A 20,938-nucleotide genomic window follows, 5' to 3' on the forward strand; every position below is an offset into this window, starting at 1 on the left:
GAAACCACTTTCAGAATGGCCAAAATGGTTTAAGATAAACCTGGATGGAAGTATCAGACTTAACTGATTTAGGTTAAATCAGTTTAATAAACTTTTATCCCAGATCCCCTCCAAATTCAAGTTAATTCACAGTCCTCCAGCATCCCAGGATGTTTGAACCTCCCCTACAAACCCACCCACTCGTGGTGGTCTGGCTAGCTTTGTCCCAAGCTGTCTGATCTAGCTAAGCAGTGAGGTGTGCTCTAGTACCCTCCTGATTCTGGGCTGGGCTGCTGCAGGCATTTCTGGAATCAAAAGTGAATGTCTGCTGACTTGCTTATTGGTTCAATCTATGCATCTTAGACTAACCTGCAAATAAATGGATTCAGCCTGGGGCTTTTTGACTGTCTTTGCTTATCCTGTATGAAAGGAATTATCTGATATTGTGCTTTGAATGGTAGGGGGCTAGTCATGATCCTGGAAAACGTCCCTTCCACTCCTATGTTCTTATATTATGTACATTAGTACCTAGTGAAAGTGGTGAGTTTAACCAGAAGGAGAGGTGATCCAGTGTTAGAGACAGTATTGCTATCAGGTTTCCAAAATTGTTTCTAGTTGGTGGTAAGAGTGAGGTCTAAGATAGAGCACATAGCTAAGGAACTCTTGCATGAGATGGGGGATGGTCACACCATAGGTGGAGTCGCATGACAGGTTTATCCCAGGATTTATCTGATTTTACTTGTGTAAAATTTTACTGTGTAAAATTACACTGGTGTCTGGAATAGAGGCATGGAAGTTGCTCTCCACAATAGACACTATTACAATGTTTCATCATTAAGTGGTGAGGGAGCCACTAACAGCCTATTTGCATTCTGCAAAAAAAAAAAGAAAAAAAAAAGAAAAAGCTACGCCACTTATAAAACTGTCCAGAACTGCAGATGTATAACTGACACAGTGGTATTACTAATACCAATGTTAACATCTTATTTTCTAGGCATGTCTACACGTGCAATTAATTCACAGAACGCTTACTGCACGGTAAAATACTGTGCAGTAAGCTTTCCCTGAGCTCGTCTACAGGTGCGCTCATCAGGAGCAAATTTGCTCTCAGCAGGAGCAGTTCAGGCCAGGGATACTCCTACCCTGCTCTCCTATGATATGGCAGTGAGGGGGAAGCCCTAGACTTCCTCAGGTGCCAGCCCTGGGCTGGGAAGGGGCACTGGGGTCAGACCTAGGCTCTAGGGAGCAGGGTCAGGGCCATGAGTTGCCTGCTACTGGCTCAAGTGGACATTGTCCCTGCCCAGGCTCCATCATCAGAACTGTCCCTGGCAGCAGGCAGCTACCCGGGGCAGGGAACAGCTGGGAAGCAGACAGCTGCTTGGCAGAGGGGAGAGTTCTCCTGCCCACTGCTGCCTGGACTGACCAGGAGCAATTTGCTCCCAGTCAACTATTTAACCATGTGCTTACTGCACAATAGCTCCTGTGCAGTAAATCTAGTACCTGTATTTACAAGTAGTAGACAACTGCACAGTAGATTAACCTGCTTAATTAACCTGCACAATAGCTCCTGTTTATGGTTACATAGTGATGCTTTACTGCCCAGTAGATTAGTCTCCTTTAGACACTCCCCTGAGGGTAAGTATACTCTGGAATGGAGTGATTTGTACCAATATAAGCCTGTATGTCATGTGTCTGCCCCACTTCTACACGGGAGCAAAGTCAAGCTACTTTGGATTAAACCTGTTGTATTTCCTTACTCCATGCCTCTCATCATACCCATTCTCTGTTTCCCTCAATCCACTCCTTGCTTCTCACCATTTGCTCTTGAAAACAGGGGAATACACATAAACTTGACATTACTTCTGTACAGTGTAGATGATTATGCATTAACCTTATCTGAACCCATGAATTGTTTGACATCTTTTCACAATAGGGTTAATGGTATAAAGGTGACATCTATTCATTAGTTAATTATAAAGAAGCAGTGTTCCAGCAAAAGAGGTTGGAAGCCATAGCTGTAGGCACTTCAGTACCATCCTGCAGTACCACACATTTCGCTAAGCACTTCCAATTTCAGTTTCTTTTAGACGTTGTCTAGAAAACGACCTCTGCATACATTATGGATATGTACATCATCGAATAGCAATATAATCCTCAATAAAACCCACAGAACACATAGACTATCAAGCTGAGTCTAGAAAATATTTCTTGAACTGATGTAATAGAGGATGGTTAATGGACACAATAAATAGATGATAATTACCTACATAAATTAGGAAATGACATAACTAACTTATGTGCAGTGGAGTAAATTATTCCATGCTTCCATAACAAGGGTAAGTAAAAATATTATCCCCATTTTCATCGTATTTTATTTATATCCCTTCTTGCTGATACAGCCTTCTTTCTTCTCCTCAGTGTATTACAATGGAGACAGGTGTTACAGATAAAGATATACTTTAAAAGGCAAATTGACAAGCATTTAAGATCCAAAATCTGAATTAAGGTACCTCTGTCTGCTTTGTGACAGCTGATGACTTGGTTAACATCTAGGTCAGAGAAGCGGTCTCATCTTAACAGAAGGACATGGTTTACATCTTGTTTATACATTTATAGTCTTAACAGTCTCTGCATTATATTAGCAGTATTAATTTTGTAGGATATTAAATAATGTTGTGGGGTGAAGATTGCTTGGATGACTAGTAGAGGAATGATAAGACTATCAGCTCCAGGTCTCTTATATGCAAGAGAGCTTTTATGTTTGAATGGAGGCTTGGTGAGATATGCAAAATAGGTTTTGGTGGTCTCAACACACATCCTAATAGATAAGCATTCATATAACAAAAACAAACAACTGATGAGCTTATCTCAGCAAAGAGGGTAAGGACAGCATCTGAAAGTAAAGAGTGAACCAGCCACTTTTTCACTAGATATATCAGCTCAGAAACATTAGCAGAAGCATTGTAATATCGCTTGCTGTGTTCTGTACCACAAAACTTGACCTTCTAGGAAAATCACCCTAACCCTTTTCCTAAGTGTAAAAGAGAAAAGGGTGCACCCCCCGACTCAGCCCCAAAAAACAAATCAGGTATGAGAGCCACTACCAACAAAAGGAAATAAATCTGTTTACACTACCCATATTCAATACCCTATGGTTCTGATGTCAATTAGTTACACAACCAAAAGAAAAATTTAAAATGACATTGTTTGGAATTAAACCCAGCTTGCTTTATTCAACCCATCTTCAGGACAGAATTACACACAGAAATTCTGAGTCGTATACTGTACTGAGACAAGTGTCTGTCTATTCAGCTCTGTCACATTATGGAATACAGTGCCTTGAATTATTAATCCAGCAGTATGACCTTTCTGTCTTTCAAACCATACTGAATGTTGGCTATTCAAGCTGGCTATTTTTCTTCCTGAACAGTGTGGCTTAGCTTAGCAATGTTTTGAAAAGACTACTACGAAGTCATTCTGTTATGTAGTCTGATAAAGGTCAGATACATTTCCCTCCTCTTTCTCTTGATGTCATATCCATTTTAGGAAATCATCATTATTTTAAAGATGCTTCCATCTCCTATTTTCTAACTCCAGTCATAAATCATTAGCTAGTTTTCCACATGTAAGCAAGTGATATTACACTGGAATTACTTACTGTACACATAAAGGATTAATACAATTACACTAGGTACTGGTGAGATGTCATCTAGAATACTATGGCATAGGAGAAAGCATACTAGCCTGTGCCCAGCAACCTGGCAGGCTCCATGGAGCTGTGCCCAAGCATGGGGGTTCTCCATGCCAGGTCTGTGTGTACATTATGGGGTGCTTCATGACAGGGTGCAGGAGCACAGCCCGGAGACATGGGTGCCCAGGTGCTGGGGCTCATTCATGGGAAACAGATGCCTCCCTTCCCCACTCCCAGTAATTGCTTGAGGCTGATAGATGCTTGTGGCTGACAGATGACATGGAAGGAGGTTGGGGGGTGTGATTGCCTGTGCCCGGCAGCTATTCAGGGGTGGTCCAGGCTTTCTGCTGTGCTCAGCAGTCTCCAGAAGCCTGGGGAACCTGCAGGGCCTGCTGGGAGGCATGTAGGAGCAGCCCCAACCTGCTGGCCTCAGCCGGTGCAAGCAGCCTGAATATCCGCCCAGCACCAAAGGGCGAACGTGTGTTCTGTTTGCCACCAATCTAACCTATGCCGCTTACAGAAAACAGTGTAACTTAGACAAATTCTGTCTCAGACTTTTTAAATGTCTGTACCTAGCTTAAATGTATGAAAGGAATCATAATACAGCTGTTTTGTTAACTGGTGACTGGAGTCATTGATCCAGGAGATCCCATTCAGTTCTATGTTCTGACATTTCTTAAAGTGCACTTATAACCAAGGGAAACACAGAAATGAAAGATACTTGATGTAAAACAATACAAACTTATTTTTATCATATTACTTGGTTTTGTCAGGGATTCTTGTTACCTGTTTTATGCAGCAAAAGTATAATTCTTTGCTCTTTATAAAGGTCTCATCTTTGGGGTAACCTTAATTGAGACTCGGTTAGAGTCAAATGTTCGCCAGAAAATAAAGCAAGGAAATGATGTCTCCTCTTACATCACTGGAGCTGCCTGTTTTTGAGCAGCGTCCATTTGTGTGATGTCATTGCAAAGGGATTTTGTTAGCTGAAGGAAAGAAACCACTGTTAAAGTTGAGCAGCAAGAAAGGAAGGTCCTCAAATTAGCAGATGCTTTTGAAAGTTTAAGCCCAACCTTTGAATTCACCATTATAGCCAAACCTCTGAGAATAACTTATAACTAACACCTTTTTTTCAGAAATTTTGCAAAGGGTTTTGAAGAGGATCACAATTTACACTGCTTATGTTCAAAATAATTTGCTGAACATTTAGAAAAAATGCTGAGTCTGTGGATTATGGTGAATGCATTGCAAGTGTCTAAACATTGAAATTTAAACTTGTTAAAAATTACAAAATGTGGGTATTTTTTATTGGATGTATAAATCGCACAGTGTGTTTCTCTTCCCTCAGTGGAGCAATTTAAACGTTACGATGAAGTTTTCAGGACAGACACTGATTGTAAATGAAAATAAGCTAGTTTTAAGATGATAAATCACTGGAAAATGTCCACTATGGCTTGAATGAAATTTAACAGAAGCAATAAAAAAAAAAACCTTTTAGCTTGCCACATCAAATATGCAACCAGGGCAAAAAGAAAATATATAGAAGAAAGAAGAGAGTGTTGAAAATGCACTTAATTGAAAATAATTAATGAGCTTAATTACTTAGGCTATGTCTAAACAGCAAACTTACCATGTTCAAGTAGTGAGCTAATTAGCACAGCTGGGCGACTGCTGCTGAGCCTGCCTCCAGACTAATTAGCCTTCCTGTTCTCTACGGAAATGACTACACTGCCTCTGATGAAGATCAGCGTACCTGGAGCAGTGCGGTGTGCCTCAGGACACCAGTCTGGAACACGGGAAGTTTGCTGTGTAGACATGGCTTTAGCTTAGACAGGATCAAGTCTGCACTGTCTTTTCATGGAATGTGTAAACCTTATTAGCAGTGGTGGAAGAATTTATTTTAGGAAACAATCCTTCTAAGCAGAAGATTCATTTTCCTTAATGATCAGGCTTCATGCAATGCAATGACAAGCTGAGCTCTCTCTTCACTGTCTCTAAAGTCCCATGGTCCATTGCTTGGCTTTTTAACCAGTATCTTAATTGGAATGCACACAGTGGTGTTTTTAGCACTCCTGCTTCTGTAAGAAAGTCAGTGTACCTGGCATGAAGGAAATATCAGACCCTTAAATTATCATTGCTGCCTTGGAAATGGGATCTCCTCACGATAGGCTCTGTGCCATTTCCTTGAGAAGATCTTGAACATGAAAAAAACAACAGGTTTTCAACTTTGTCTGAGCTCATTTCTTTTTCAGAGAGGTAAAAAGAACACTATAAATCCATTCTGCCCTTTTTTACATAATCCTGTAACACCTTCAATAATAAGGAACATAGATATGTGGTATGATGGATAGAAATGCCTCTGTATGGAGAGAGCAGGAGACATCTGTGAGGTAAATGTTAACAGTGCCCTTTCTTTCCTCTTTTCAAAATTTTCTATGTGGCATCATTCCTGGGACAGAGCAAATTCTACACACATGCCCAAACATGCACACACACACACTGAGAGAAAGGGGCAGAGAGAGAGAGGGTGGGGGGGAACAAGGATGCACACAGTGTACATCTACATGAGATGGTTTACTATGCAATAGAGCAGTTTACTATACAGTAAGCATCCACATCTACGCATGCAGATGCTTACTGTGCAATAAAATGCTCTAATCATGAGTAAATTTTCTACCTGCAAATGTAAGTAGCCAATTCACTTGCAATTAATAACTGCACAGCAGCCCATGTGTAGATGCTGACTGGGAGCAAATTTCCTCCCAGTCATCCTTGCCACTAGGGGTCATGCTCAGGCTAGCCCCAGGGGCCTGGGGCTGGGAGCCTCTCCTGCCCCAGGGCTGGGAGGGCTTTATGTCTGCCTTAACTCCAGGACCTTAAAAGCCTGAAGGGATGCTGGGACCCAGGGATACTTGCTGGCAGCCTGTGGCCACTGCTGGCCACCATACCCCCGAGCACAAGCTGCAGGGCAGTTGCAGCAGTCTACCTACACCCCAGTGCCACTCCCTGGTACTGCAATGCTGCGTAGCTCCCAGGGCCAGGCTGTCCAGCCCCACAGCGTGCTGCAGGAAACTGCCAGGCCTGGCAAGACTCGGGGCCATGTGCAGCCAGCTTGTGGCCACTGGGACTGACACCAGCTGGCTACAGGCAACCTGCAGCAGCCTGCCTGGACCCTGCAGGCACTGCCTGTCACTGCCTTGCCTGCCAGTCCTGCACTGTGCCTTTGTACTGGGTGCTGCAGGAAGCTGCCCAGGCCTAGCAGCACCCAGACTGCTATGTGGAGGACCAGTGAGCCATCGTGGGAGTCATGCTGGCATCCTCCATTATGCTACATGCCACCTTCCAGGGCCTCAGCTGGTCCCAGGAGGAGACTGGAGCACTGATAGTGCTGTGGGTCAAGGCTGAGGTGAGGCTGTCGAGCCATATGTTAGAGTGCAGGCATGACCAGCCAGTGCGCTACTGCTGCATAAAGGTTAAGTCCTTGCAGGCACCGTGGATCATGGTTACCGACCACAGTTGGTTGGGGATTGCCCAGAAGTCCATGTCCTTTATGTGGCAATTGGACAATATTCTTATTCCCTGGGATCTTGGCAGCAGCTGTACCATGTATTTGAGCAAGGGTGGCCCAGGCCTCTGCTGTGGCCTAGAATCTGCAGTGATGCATCACTGGGGCAGGGCCTCTTGAGCTGCCAGGAGTCTATCCTGCCATGTTTCCTGCTCCCAGCATTCTTCAGCATCTCCAGGAGCCCAGGCCAGTGCCTAATCTGACAGCTCCATGGCCTCAGTCCCACCCATGAGGCCAGGCTGGTCATGGCATTGCCAGCTGCCAGCAGCTCCAGCTGTTCCCCAGAGGGGGCCCCTGCCTGGGCAGCCACATGCCACACCCCTTTGACCCAGGACACTGCTGGGAGCCACACACCCTCAGCACCAGCAGGGACTGACTTAGGCCACTAGGCATGCCAGCCCCACACTGGGGGAAGGGCCCTACCCAACCTGGCCCCTGGCCCTGGCCCTGTCCCTGTTCCAGCCCCTGCCCTGGCCCCCTTTCCTTGCCCAGCCTGGCTGCACTCCCCTGACTCTTGGGTCCACCTTCCCACCCCCCAGCATGCAGGGAGGTAGGAGACAGTGAAATACTTTATTGAGCAACCTGTGCCCCAACAGCTAGGTGGGCATGGGCCTCTCACATGCTGAGGCAAGTGTCGATGATGTCCTCCTTAGCTGCAGGGGACAGGGACATATAGTGTAGCTACAGATAGCCCTCTAGGCAGCACAGGGTTTGTGGGGCAGCTTTGGCTTGCCCCCCATACTGTCAAAGCTCAGAGTCCCAAGCCAGGAATACAGGTGTGCCTAGGGCACCATAGCCATCAGCAACAGCAGGGTATAGTGGGTTGGGCAACCCTTGGTTGGTATAAACAACTCCTTGCACTATGCCAGGGAAAACTGCAGCAGAGGCACACTCAGGGTGCTGAGCTGGTGCTGGGGGTGGGGGAGCTGGCCCTGGGGCACCTCCCCAGAGAGGGCTCCTCCACTGGACCCCCTCCACTGAGGCATCTCAGTGTCTCCTGAGCCCAGGCGTTATGTGCTTGGCAGCAGCAAAGGAGACAGACTGGCCTGCAGGAGGTGAAGGGGGGCTGGTGGCGGGAGGTAGGTGGACAGAGGTGGACAGAGCCAGCGCTGCACTCCACTTCCCACCGCTGGGCTTAGCTCCATGGGGCTGGCAGAGCCAACTGGAGTGCAGCGCTGGCTCTGCCTGCCTCCTGCCACTGGGCTGTGCTCTCATGGGCTCCACCAGCTCCATGGAGCTCAGCTCGGTGCCAGGAGATAAAGTGCAGCACTGGCTCTGTCTGTCTGCCTCCCACTGTTTGCTCCTGAGGAGTTTACTCGAGAGTAAACAGCTCCTAGAGCAAATCTATGTATAGATGCACCCACAGATAAACAAATTATATTTACTTTGTGAAACTATAATAATTCAGCATCTTCTGTCTCTTTTTTGGGTACTGACACATGAACCAGGTACACATACTTGAAAGAGAGGAGGATTTACTATGCATCACCTGACCTATGATAACTGTTCTGTGTGTCTGCTCTACCCTGCAGTAAGTGAAAGCTAAACTAGGGCAGTTTACACCTTAAGAAAATAACTTTTAAATTACAAGGATTTAGCCTATGCTTACTATGGAATAGGAGAGATGCACAGAATAGTTACTGTAGAGCAGCTGACATGCTGTTAGTTCCTGACCCTTTTCAGCTGGTATCTGTCAACACTAAGAAAGAGAAAGACTGCTGAATTAGTTATTCTCACACCTTACACACATACACAAACAGGCACAATTGTAAGCTGAACAAAACTGTAGACAAAATTCCTCTGTTGGAAAATGCTTTTTCATCAAAACTGGAGGGTTTTGCAGAAATATGCTGGATTCAACATTTCTGTTGGGAAGGTCTGTCAGGTCCAGGATAGGAGGGAGAAAGAGCACATGGCCACTTTCACAAAATAGCCATTAGTTTAGTATTTAGAGCCTCAACATATCCCATAACCATCAGGCTATCGCATGTCCAACCCAGTGTCTTGCGCTGAAGATATTTTATTTTGTATAAATGGTTCCCTTTTGTTGACTCATTGAGCCAACAAAAGAGAAACTAATATTCTAGCCCAGTATTGAGGCCAGGAGGGCCAGATTCAAGTCCTGATTCCAAATTAAGCAGACCAAGTAGGTAAACCCAGTTTTCCTCGTGTCATGCTAGTGCCCTAGCCTCTAATTTCTTGGATCTTCAGGAATTGTAGGTCTCTTTCATTAGTTCTTCCGTGAAGATTCAGTTTCATTCCACATAGAAACAAATTCAAATTTGAAACTAATTTGAAAAACAAAATTTCAAGCCTTCTGATATTTTTCGTGAAATAGGATAGTTTTCTGCACAGTCCTTTTACCCACACAGACAGACATCCACACACGGCAATTACATTTTTCTTCCTTAAATCTTGAATCATATTATAGTTATGGGTGTACTTTAGTATCCCTTTTTTATAAATGACCTTCCTGTTTTACTTATGGATAGGGTAACTATCAGGAAAATTGGGATATTTGGGACACTGCTCCTGCCTCCCCACTTCTCCAAGTCAGCGGCACTGCTGCAGGCAGTGGCAGAGACCAGTGGGGAGGAGCGTGGACACCATCCTGTGCGGTGGCAGAGCTGCCTGGCACGCCGTGCTGCTCTGCCTTCCCACTGGACTGTAAGAGAATTCCGGGACACTGGTTTTTAATTTTTGCTGGCTGGCCAGGACCAACCTTTAAAATCTGGGATGACTCCAGGCAAACTGGGAAGTACGGCTACCCTACCTATGTGCATGCAGGAAGGCAGTAATAGACTCTGCCAAGCCTAGGTTTGGTCTAGTTTGAACCAGGTTCAGCCTAGTGTTACTCTTTATGCCACTCCTTTTTTTTGGAAAGTTATGCTATCAACTGTACATGTCTTTTCACATTAAAAACAGACTATCTATGGTATCTGTAACTTCATTGTGCCTTTCTGACATAACAACTGGTTTCTTCTCTCTTGGTATCAAAAGTTTCTCTAGTTCTCATACATAGAGGGATCCAAGCTAATTTGATTTGAATTATAGAGCACTGAAGGCCTTCTTCAGCTAAGTCCCAGACACATTTTAGCTGTCTGAGTTGCTGAGTTTCAGAAGTCTGTGTAGAACATGGCGCTAGCACCACACTGCCTGATATAGACTACTATTTTATTTTTGGAAAGTAGCCTACAGCTATTATGACTGACTTTCTGACAGTTATCATGTATTGCTATTTCAGTACAGAATGTTAACTATAAAAATCAGGTAACCTGAGGGTTTGGAATCATGCTTACATTTTTAATAAGTTGTCAAAAGACCACTTTAGAGTATTCATTTTAAATTGGACTGAACAGTCCCACTGTCACTTAATATGCACTTGCCTGCTGCACTTCCCAAGTTGGGGCATAATGCAGACATCTTCTGTAAAAAGAGTAATATATGTTTTCTGCCTTCCCAGTTTGATTGTCCAGTAACAATCATTCTATTTCTAAATGAGTGGTTCTGACTGCTTATGTATTTATTCCCAATGGACTGCTTGAATTCAGGTTTCTTTCACAAGGTTCTAGGAGGGGTCATCAAGCTGGTACCCAAACAATATGTTTTGGCAAGTTTGGTAGCCAAGATGGTCCAGGAGGGAAGATGCCTGTGCATGCCTTCTTTTAATGTGGAGAAGCATTATGCATCAGTAACCATATGATTAAGGTTTCATGGGAAGGAAACCTTAATCTAATCACTAAGCTAATTTGCTGTACCTTTCATCTGCTTTTCCAGCCATTGTAAAGTATTTTTCCTTGTTTGCCTGCTCCACTGTTCAGGACTTTTATTTTCATTTTTGGATTATTAGTTTTGAAACCTCGCTCTTAACCCTACCAGAAGTTCTCTTGACCTCTTGACCCTATCAGGGGTACCAAACTCCAGATGGCATTGCTTTCTAGGTTGCTGCTAGCACACAGACCTTTTAGCATCCTTGAACCGCAGGTCAAGGTTGAGATCCATAGGAGGAAAAAAGGGAAAGAGCTGTGACCCAGCACTGCCAGTTGAACATGCAAATCATGGATTGGGTTCTTCTGTTATCAACAAACTTACCACTTCCCTATGTACTGGAAGACTGTCATCCTCATATTGAGGGACAACCAACAACAGTCCAAGAAATGTACGATAGGCAACATTTTTATGCAAAATGCCATTCTTCTGGTGACCTCCTTCAGGGCACTTTGGGTGCATCCAGACAAGAGTGAACTTTGGTTCCCGGGGGGCAAGTAACAGCAGTGCACCTTGCACTGGTGCTACCTGTCCCTGGGAAATGCCTGTGCCACGCATGCTTTGGTGCATGGTAAGTTACCCCAGGTGGAGTAGGAGAGGCTGGGGCCAGCGCTAGGCTGATACCAGAAGCCTTACCTGGGGTCCTCCTGGGGCTGCAGCAATGGATTCTGCCACATGAAGCCTGGCCAGCAGCCCCAGTGCGGTTCTGGGCAGCACAGCTCCATTTTTGAGGGGTGTGCACTGGCTGTGCATGTGCTGCTCTGCTTTTTTCTTCCATGCGTTTTTTTGATCCCTGGATATCCAGTGTTCCCCTGCAGCAGGGAGAACATCGAAATATACAATACGTGGTGCTGTAGACATGTTTGTGGTTCCACATGCTGCACAGCTGCACTTGTCTGGATGCGGCCTTTGTGTCCAAAGCTTGCCCAACAGCTCTTTCCTAACTATAGAACCAGTCCAACAGAACATCACAAAAACCCCTTCTCTCTTGTACTTAAATTGTAGATAGTACAACATGTTCTGGCTCTTATTGGTCCTCGTGTTTGTTACTTCTGCCCTGCAAATGGTATTTCCATTGAGTAATACAGTAAAAGCATATAGCCCCTTCTTTGTCCTGCAGTTGCAATAGAAGTCCCTCCTTAGAAATCACAGCACAAGGATGGCCCATGAGGTAAACAACAGAAAGGTTTTCTATGATATAGTCTGAGTGCCAGGTATGTTTTAATGGAGAGCTGTGGTCCAAAGAAATTACAGTTTCCACATGCAGCAGGTTCTAGGAGTTGAAGTTTTGATGGCCTCCATCTCTATATCCAGAGGGAAAGTGATTACAGTCTTCTACAAGAATGCTCTCTATCTGTATATAAATAACTCATTAATAGGAAATATACCAGTAGGCAACTCTCAAGCCTGTACAGTTATTATTTATGGGCTTTATAGGACCAATAGATTATTTTTTGTGTGCTACAAATGGTTTTCTTTTCACAACTGTTTATATTAGCTCTTAAAATGCCAACTGGGTTTAGCTCTTAAACTTCTGTCTGCTAGTGTAGGCCGTATTGAGCAAAGTCCTGGTTCCCCTGGGATAGACTGACTTTTCCCTTGCACACCTCTGTCACTCAGTACCGCCTAAGTTACAGTACAGTGAACTTTATGATAATAACATACTTTTTTGTCTCCTGTTTTCAGAGAAGGGGAAAAAAGCAGCCAGCAACAGCTTGACATATAAAGAAGGATAGAATGATGTGCTATAATTCCATAAAAATATTTATAGGAGCTGGGCCATTTTCCAAACTGTGGTAAAATGTGCCTTGTAAAAACAGGGAGAAAGGAGGAGGATTTAGGTAGCCAATTGCTTTAGCAACAGCAAGACAAGATAGCAGGTTATGGACTTTGAGGGATTTCTGGCCACAGCCATGTCTGTGTCACAACAGTCACCTGCCTGCTTCCTTACACTCTGATTTTCAACAAGGGATGCAGAGACAGAGAAGCTTTTAAAAAGCTCAGTAAAAATACTAACAAGTTTTCTTAAGGATACAGGCATGAGATAGGGGGACTGAAAACTACACATAGGTACAAATATTACTTTACCTTGCACAAATCCAACCACTTTGCACCAGTTTGACATATCTGTCAAGCTTTGGTGTCATTTGAAGACTTATGCTACTTGCAAAAATGACTTCTCAGCACCAGCCTATTAATAGGTCTAATTTTGCAATCTCTGTCCAGGAATTACTACTTTCAAAGTTGTCACACAGATACTACCAAAACATGGCAAGGCTTCTGGGTGAGTTCAAAAGTAGGGTGGAAAGGAAAGGACTATCAGGCCCCTTTAGATGGTAAGGTAAAGGTGTGATAAGATGTGAAGCATGATCCACACAACCGTGCCTCCTGCCATGCTGTACATTCCTGGCAATAGGTGTGATTGTTGGATTCCGCATTAAATCCTATCACACCTCATTGCTGGTACAGGGTGGGTCTGGGATTACCATCCTTGGCTCCTCGAGCACCAGCAAGTAAAGAGCTCCCACAACTCCAAGCCTCATAGCTGACAGGACTCACAGCCATGAAAGCACCCTATGGCTGCCAGGACCAAGAGTCCCACAGCTGTGGACTCTTCATCTTGGCAGTGTCCCACGGTCATTGAGACTGAGGGTCCCACAGATGCAAGTCTCCCTGTCCCAGAAGTGCCACACAGTAGTCACCGCTGCCAGGACAGAAAGACCCGCAGCTGTAGGACTTGGTCCCAGGGGCAGTGGGATGCTGCCGCTAAGGAGAGTCCCCTCAGCTGCAGGACTCAAAGCCCTGGCTGCACATTGTGCACCCCTATGGCTGGGAGCTCTGTCAGCTGATGGGGTTCCCAGCGACAGGGGCAGATCCTTCTACACTTGCAGATTAAAGCTGGATAGCAACCAGTTATAAAGTTAGTACACATTTTTAAAGTTTAATTTTATAGCTGGTTGGATCTTTTAATGGCATGGTAAGTACTCTGCATGTGTAGCTGGTCTCAGTTAATTGCACACTTAACCAGTTAATTACATAATACCTGTAATGTGTTGAGGGGGCCTCAGTGTCCACACCTCTTAAAGGTCCTTTCTCTGGAAAACTTCCCACAGTAGAAAATGGAATCCTTTCCTCTCATCTCTAGTCACGTAAGTAGTAGCTAAATATATATATATATTAACATCCCCATGCTCCAATATTTTATAGTACTTCAAAAGCCATATTGGTATTGCCACGATGTGATAAATTCATATGCAGTCTATAAGATATAGCAAGCAACAACAATATAATGTGACATCAATATAATATGATATGCTTGGATAGTAGAATAGAAAGCAGAATCATTCAAATATATTATTATTAACCCTTATCGTCTGTATATTGAAGTTTTATTTAATATTGTTATCTTTTTGTATACTTGAACACTTTTCATGGTCTTCGAGTTCCAGTGGGTCAGACTTTTTATATTGGTTCTCATTTTCTAAGATGTGCTTCTACAATTTATGTCTTCAGCCACATACTATAGACTTTTATTTCAACACTGTACTTAAAAGAGATGCAGGACCAATTTAACTAAGCAGGCTACAATTACTTTCTCAATATAGCTTGTTTAGATGCAAAGCAGAGAATGAGGCAGATTCATTCTAAAGGTAATTTAGTTATGGTCTTAGTTGATCTGTACCCTTTATATCATAGACTCATAGAAAATTAGGGTTGGAAGGGATCTCACGAGGTCATCTAGTCCAAACCCCTGCTCAAAGCAGGACCATCCCCAACTAGATCATTCCAGCCAAGGCTTTGTCTAGCCAGGTCTTAAAAACCTCCAGGGATGGAGACTCCACCACCTCTGGGTAACCTGTTCCAGTGCTTTACTACCCTCCTAGTGAGACAGTTCTTGCTAATATATAATCTGAACTTCCCCTGCTACAATTTAAGAGCATTGCTCCTTGTTCTGTCATTTGCCACCACTTTGAAACCATCCTTCAGGTAATACAGCCCTTCTTCACAACAAGGGCACACTGTTGGCTCATATTCAGCTTATTGTCAACTGTAATCCCCAGGTCCCTTGCTGCAGAGCTGCTACTTAGCCATTTTTCTGTAGCCTTTACTGGTGCCTGGGATTGTTCTGTCCTAAGTATAGGACTTTTGACTTGTCCTTGTTGAACCTCATGAGATTTCTTTTGGTTCAATCCTTCAATTTGTCTAGGTCTCTCTGAATCCTAGCCCTACCAATGTATCTACAATTCCCCGCAGCTCAGTGTCCTCTGCAAATTTGCTAAGGATTCACTCCACCCAATTTTCCAGATTGTTGATGAAGATACTAAACAAAAGTGGCCCGAAGATTGAGCCCTGGGACACTCCACTTGATATTGGCTGCCAACTAGACACTGAACCATTGATTGCTACCCTTTGAGCCAGATTATCCAGCCAGTTTTCTATCCACCTTACAGCCCATTCACCCAACCTGTGCTTCCTTTACTGGCTTGCAAGAATGTTGTGGGAGACCATAAAAAAACCTTGCTAAAGTCAAGGTATATCACATCCATTTCTTTCCCTGCATCCACAGAGCCAGTCATCTCATCATAGAAGGCAATCAGGTTGGTCAGGCATAACTTGCCCTCGGTGAATCCATGCTGACTGCTTCTAATCACCTTCTTCTCCTCTGGGTTTTTAGAAATGGATTCCTTGCTGACCCACTCCATGATTTTTGCAGGAACTAAGGTGACGCTGACCAGTCAATATTTCCCTGTATTCTCCTTCTTCCCTTTCTTAAAGATGGGCATTCTATTTGCCCTTTTCCAATCATCTGGACCTCTCCTAATTGCCAGGAATTTTCAAAGATAATGGCCAGGAGCTCGGCAATCACATTAGCCAATGTCAGCACCCTTGGATGCATTGCATCTGGCCCCATGGACTTGTACACATCCAGCTTTTCTAAATAGTCCCTAACCTGTTCTTTTGCCACTGTTTGCTGCTCACCTTCTCCCCAAACTGTGCTGCCTGGTGCAGTAGTCTGGGTGCTAAACTTACCTGTGAAGACTGAGGTGAAAAGGGAATTGAGAACTTTAGCCTTTTCTCCATCATCTGTCAGGTTGCCTCCCCCATTCAGTAAGGGAGCCACACTTACCCTGATCTTCCTCTTGTTGCTGACATACTTGTAGAAACCCTCCTTGTTGTCATTAATGTCCCTTGCTAGCTGCAACTCCAATTATGCTTTGGCCTTCCTTATTTCATCTCTGTATGCCTGAGCAATTCTAATATTATAAAAGGCTTAGTCTGTGTGCGTGTATATGTGTGACACTTTTGCCCATCTGTGCATGTACCGATTAGCTGTGTGGGCCAGGTGGCTGGGGGCCAACTTACTTAAAACGGAAGCCCCTCTGCTGTGCCACCTTCTCCCGCAGCCTCCGGTGCAGCGACTCCTTCTGCCCCACCTTCACATGGGGCAAAAAAAAAAATAAAAAAATTGGAATGAGCACTTTACAAGCAGTGGGGCCAGATGAGGAGGGGCAGGAGCCCCTCTGTCAGCCCTGCTTTCTCCTGCAGCCTGTGGTGCGGTGGCTCCTTCCGCCCCCACCTCCACAGAGGCAAAGCAAGGTTGGACCCAAAGAGGGTGGGGGGAGCGGGGTCAGACCCAAAGCCATGGGGGGAGAGCGGGGGTGTGGGGCAGGACACTGCTGGCTCCCCTTCCCTTATCATTCTGGACAGGCAATTTGCTAGTACTCTTATAATCCTCCCTAGTTATTTGTCCAAGTTTCTACTTATAAGCTTCCTTTTTGTGTTTTACCTTTCTGAAGAGTTCCCAGCTAAACCAAGCGGGTCTTCTGCCATAGCTGCTATTCTTCCTGGACATCAGGATGGTTCATTACTGTGCTCTCAGTAAGTTTCCTTTAAAGTATAACCAGCTTTTCTGGACTCTTTCACCCCCTCAAACTGGCCTCCCAGGGGATCCTGCCCATCAGTTCCCTGTGAGTCAAAGTGTACTTTTCTGAAGTCCAGGGTCCTTACTCTGCTGGTCTCCTTCCTTCCTTTCCCCAGAATCTGAACTCAATCATCTTGTGGTGAGTGCGGCCCCAGTTGCCATCTATTACTGCATTCCTCACCAATTCTTCCCAGTCTGTGAGCAACAGGTAAGAAGAGCACAGCCCTAGTTGGCCTCTCCAGCACTTGCACCAGGAAGCGATCCCCAGAATTCTTCAAAAACCGTATCAGGAAATGTTGAGCGTTGTTGCTTGCTGTTATACTTAATCTTTAGTGAACTAAGTGTAATGACATTTATTAAATTAATTTATATTGAGAAAGTAAAACTTTATGGTGTATCTCTCTCTCTTATTAACGCATATCAAAAGTAGAAACGATGGCATGATGTAGCATTGTTTGCATATTGGTGTGTCTGAGCAGAGATTAAACTGGACTTCATACAAACAAGTAGGGGAGAAAGAAGGTTGTGTATGCCATTGTAACTTTGATTTCTTGGATTTTGAGAAGTCCCATGAACATCCTGAAAGCAATGTTAACAGGAATTCTAGGTTTTTTTCAGATAAAAGTGATTGTTTCTTGGTAGAGATTTTTTTCTGTTTGGCTGGCCATAATAGGATTCATTCTGCTGTGGATCCTAAGAAATCCACAGAAGTGATCCTGTTTTTTGCAGGTTTGCTTTTACTTTGCAAATGGTACAGAGGAAGGAACTAGGTTCATGGTAGACCTCTTATCTTGCTTTATTCATTGTATCTTAAATTTCACCTTGCACAAGTACTTTTCTATGTAGGTGAAAGTTTCCTCTATACCTGTCCACACTATACATTTAGCAGTATCATTGCTAACCAATTAGCATTCATTAAAAACAAAAACAGTTTTCAGCAGGACATTCAAAAGCATGTCTTTTTCACATGCATTGTTTACATACCAGATATTTTCTTTACACTCACAAAATTAGAGCTGTGACAGTTATGGGTGGAAGAATGTTATGATAGGCAAAGTGCATTTTTTCCACACTGTCCTAAAAGTTGGATGAAATTTGCTCCAACTGAAAGAAGAAAAAATCACCTGTAGGGAGAGACACTGACTGGAAAATTTCATCCTGAAGGTGAAAGGTTCAGAAAGTTATGAGCTACTGAATGGAGGGGTTAGAAAGGAAACAGCTGTAGGAGATAACAGTATGGAGATACTACAGCTTCTAGGAATAAGGGGAAGAGAATTTGCCACCAAGGTGTTAAATTTCATGTTCACATGACTTGCAGCATGTTGGCAGATTGTATTATTGTATAATTTCTAATCACTTATTTTTCCTTTGTAAAATTTTGGCTTATACTGTTGTTAAACTATCGAGGGACACAGAGGGGGGAACAACTAAGTATATGAGTACTTGCCAATATGCCAGCTAATTGTGTTTCATGAGAACAAGTGATTCCTAAATTGTCTTTGAGGCACTGAGCATCTCGAACAGTTTGATGTCAGCTCTGCAGCTCCAGACAAAACAAAGGGAGAGAAAGAGGAAAAGGAAAAGGTGGGTTGGAGAATGTTATGCCAATGCACTAAACACTGATAATTAAACATCCTGTTTTTAACATGTGGGTGTGAAGCAGGGGAACAAAGCCATTTTGACAAATTGGCCCAGCCATTTTAAATTTTAAATGAGGACGTGTAATTCTCCAAGCAAACAGTCAGACTGGGTTTCCCACCCAGCAGCTGTAAAACCAGTGATGTGCTAATGGCAACTTCTAAGGGCCTCTTGGTAATATTCTGCTACTGTACTCGAATGAAAATGTGGGGTATATTTTTTCACCTTTAATGGAAGCATCTCCTTTCTGGATAAGACTAAATCATCCCTGGCAGAGTTACCTTATATCAAGATCTCATAAAAACACTTCTGAAGAACATATCTTTATTTAATGTACCAGCTTTCAACAAATACCACATAATCTCCAGGGGAGGATGTGTCCAAACAACCTAGATGATTTTCATTTCCCCTCCACCTATCACTTAAGTTGAAGACTGTGATACATTATCAATGCACACCATAGGCTGCAGTTCCCCAAAGCACATTAAAGAGCTAAATCTAGCTTAGAAGTGTACAGGAAATACAATTCAAACCTGGTGTACTGCCTGCATCAGCTTCCCTTTCAGGACAGGGTCAGAATAAGCAGTGCACAGTGTGAGGGTTCTGGAATAACCAAGTATATAGTCATGCTGTGGAAAAATGGTGAGGCAGCCTGGCTACAGATGATAACAGTTAGATTATGGTTACCACAAAGAGGGAGGGCCTGAGCCCCTCTGTTCTGGAAAATACTGGCATGCAGCCAGCCCACGAAATCACTCCCTATACAAAGCAGTGGTGCAAGGAAAGAGGTAGAGAATATAAGCTGTGTCACACAACACTTTTAGACTCCTTTGTTCACTGTTTCAGGCAGATCAAAATGTTACCACCCCCTTTAAACCCCACCCCTTTTTGATTTCTTTTCCTTGGTATGTCCTTTTGGAGGTGCTTAAAAATTGCACTTGTGAAAGGCCTTGCTGTGGTTTACATATCAACAGAAGACACAAGCTAGATGGCTCCTGCATCTGTATAACACCAAAACAGCAAGTAGAAAGGGAGGTATGCCACTGTCCCTGACCTGGGTCCTTAACTTGTAAATTAACAACGGTATTGGCCCATCATATTTATATGTTGCAAAGGTAAATATAAAGGTCACTTTTCATAGCTGGATTGTGCCTCCTATTTACAGAATCCTCAGCCTTTTACGGAGATCCCTGCAGAGTAGGGCAGTTCTGCCCCTAATCACTGCACATAGCATGTGCATATGTATGTAGAGGACTTTTGGCAAGTTACATTAGTTCTATCAAGGGCATGATGGTGAAGGACTCCATGAATTCCCCAAGGGAAAATTAATCATCTCTCCAATTGATCCTTTTCATCTCACCAAATGGATTGGTTTATTGATTTAAAAAGTGCATTTTTTGAGTCACTGAATTGTTATATCAGCTTTGTTGTTTCCCCTCGTTTTTCTCTGTATAACATCATGAGCCAATACAACACAATATGCAATTGACCCAAATATTAATCAATGGGACCATGTCAGATATGTAAGGAGCTATTTATCAGGCCCAACAGAGTGTCTGAATTTTGCAGCAAAGTGAATGCTTTGAATTACTCATGGTCTAAATCAAGGAATGAGTCAATAGCTGCAACCTTAATTAGGAGTAATGACTTCATAGTGAAGTCAGGAATCAGACTGCAGTTTCCTTCTGTAATTTACCCTAGAGTAAACCCACTCTGGGCAGGCATCTACACATGCAGGGATGTGGGAGCAGATTTGCTGCTTGTGGCAGCAGTCTGCTCCTATCCCTTATGGTGGGGGAAATGGAATATATATCACAAAATGGTTCCCATTCCCAATGGCCCCCTGCAGCAGCCCGAGGGAGCTCTAGGTTCCCCCTAGGTCCTAGCTCAGGGACTAGCAAGTGGCATAGGGCCAGGAGACAGTTGTCTTCTGGTGGGGGCTGGGAGATTGTTCCCTGCCACCGGGAACTGCTGGCCCTGGCTCCCTGATCAGGAGCAGAGGGCTTGGGAAGAGCTGCAGGTCCTAGTCCCCTGCCCTGATCTGCTGATGAACCCCTGGCTGGGTGGGGAATCCCCTCCCAGCTGGCAGCTCACTGCTAGCTGCCCCACTGGTGGATTGGAGCAGGGGGCTGGGACCTGCCCCTCCCCTACAACTTTTTTCAAGGCCCATAACTCAATCACTTGATCAGGGCACAGGGCACAAGGCTAGGACCTGCGCCTGAGTGGGACACTTCCCAGCCCCATGATCACAGGGCTGGGGAGCTTGTTCCCAGAACCTGGACTGTGAGCAAGGAGCCAGCAAACAGGGACTGCCAACAGGGGAAGCAGTTTGCTGGCAGTTCACTGACCAGTTCATGGGTAGTAGCATAGCCTA

This window comes from Crocodylus siamensis, chromosome 3, assembly GCF_052110815.1.
Source record: "Crocodylus siamensis isolate JL-2025a chromosome 3, ASM5211081v1, whole genome shotgun sequence".
NCBI lineage: Eukaryota > Metazoa > Chordata > Crocodylia > Crocodylidae > Crocodylus > Crocodylus siamensis.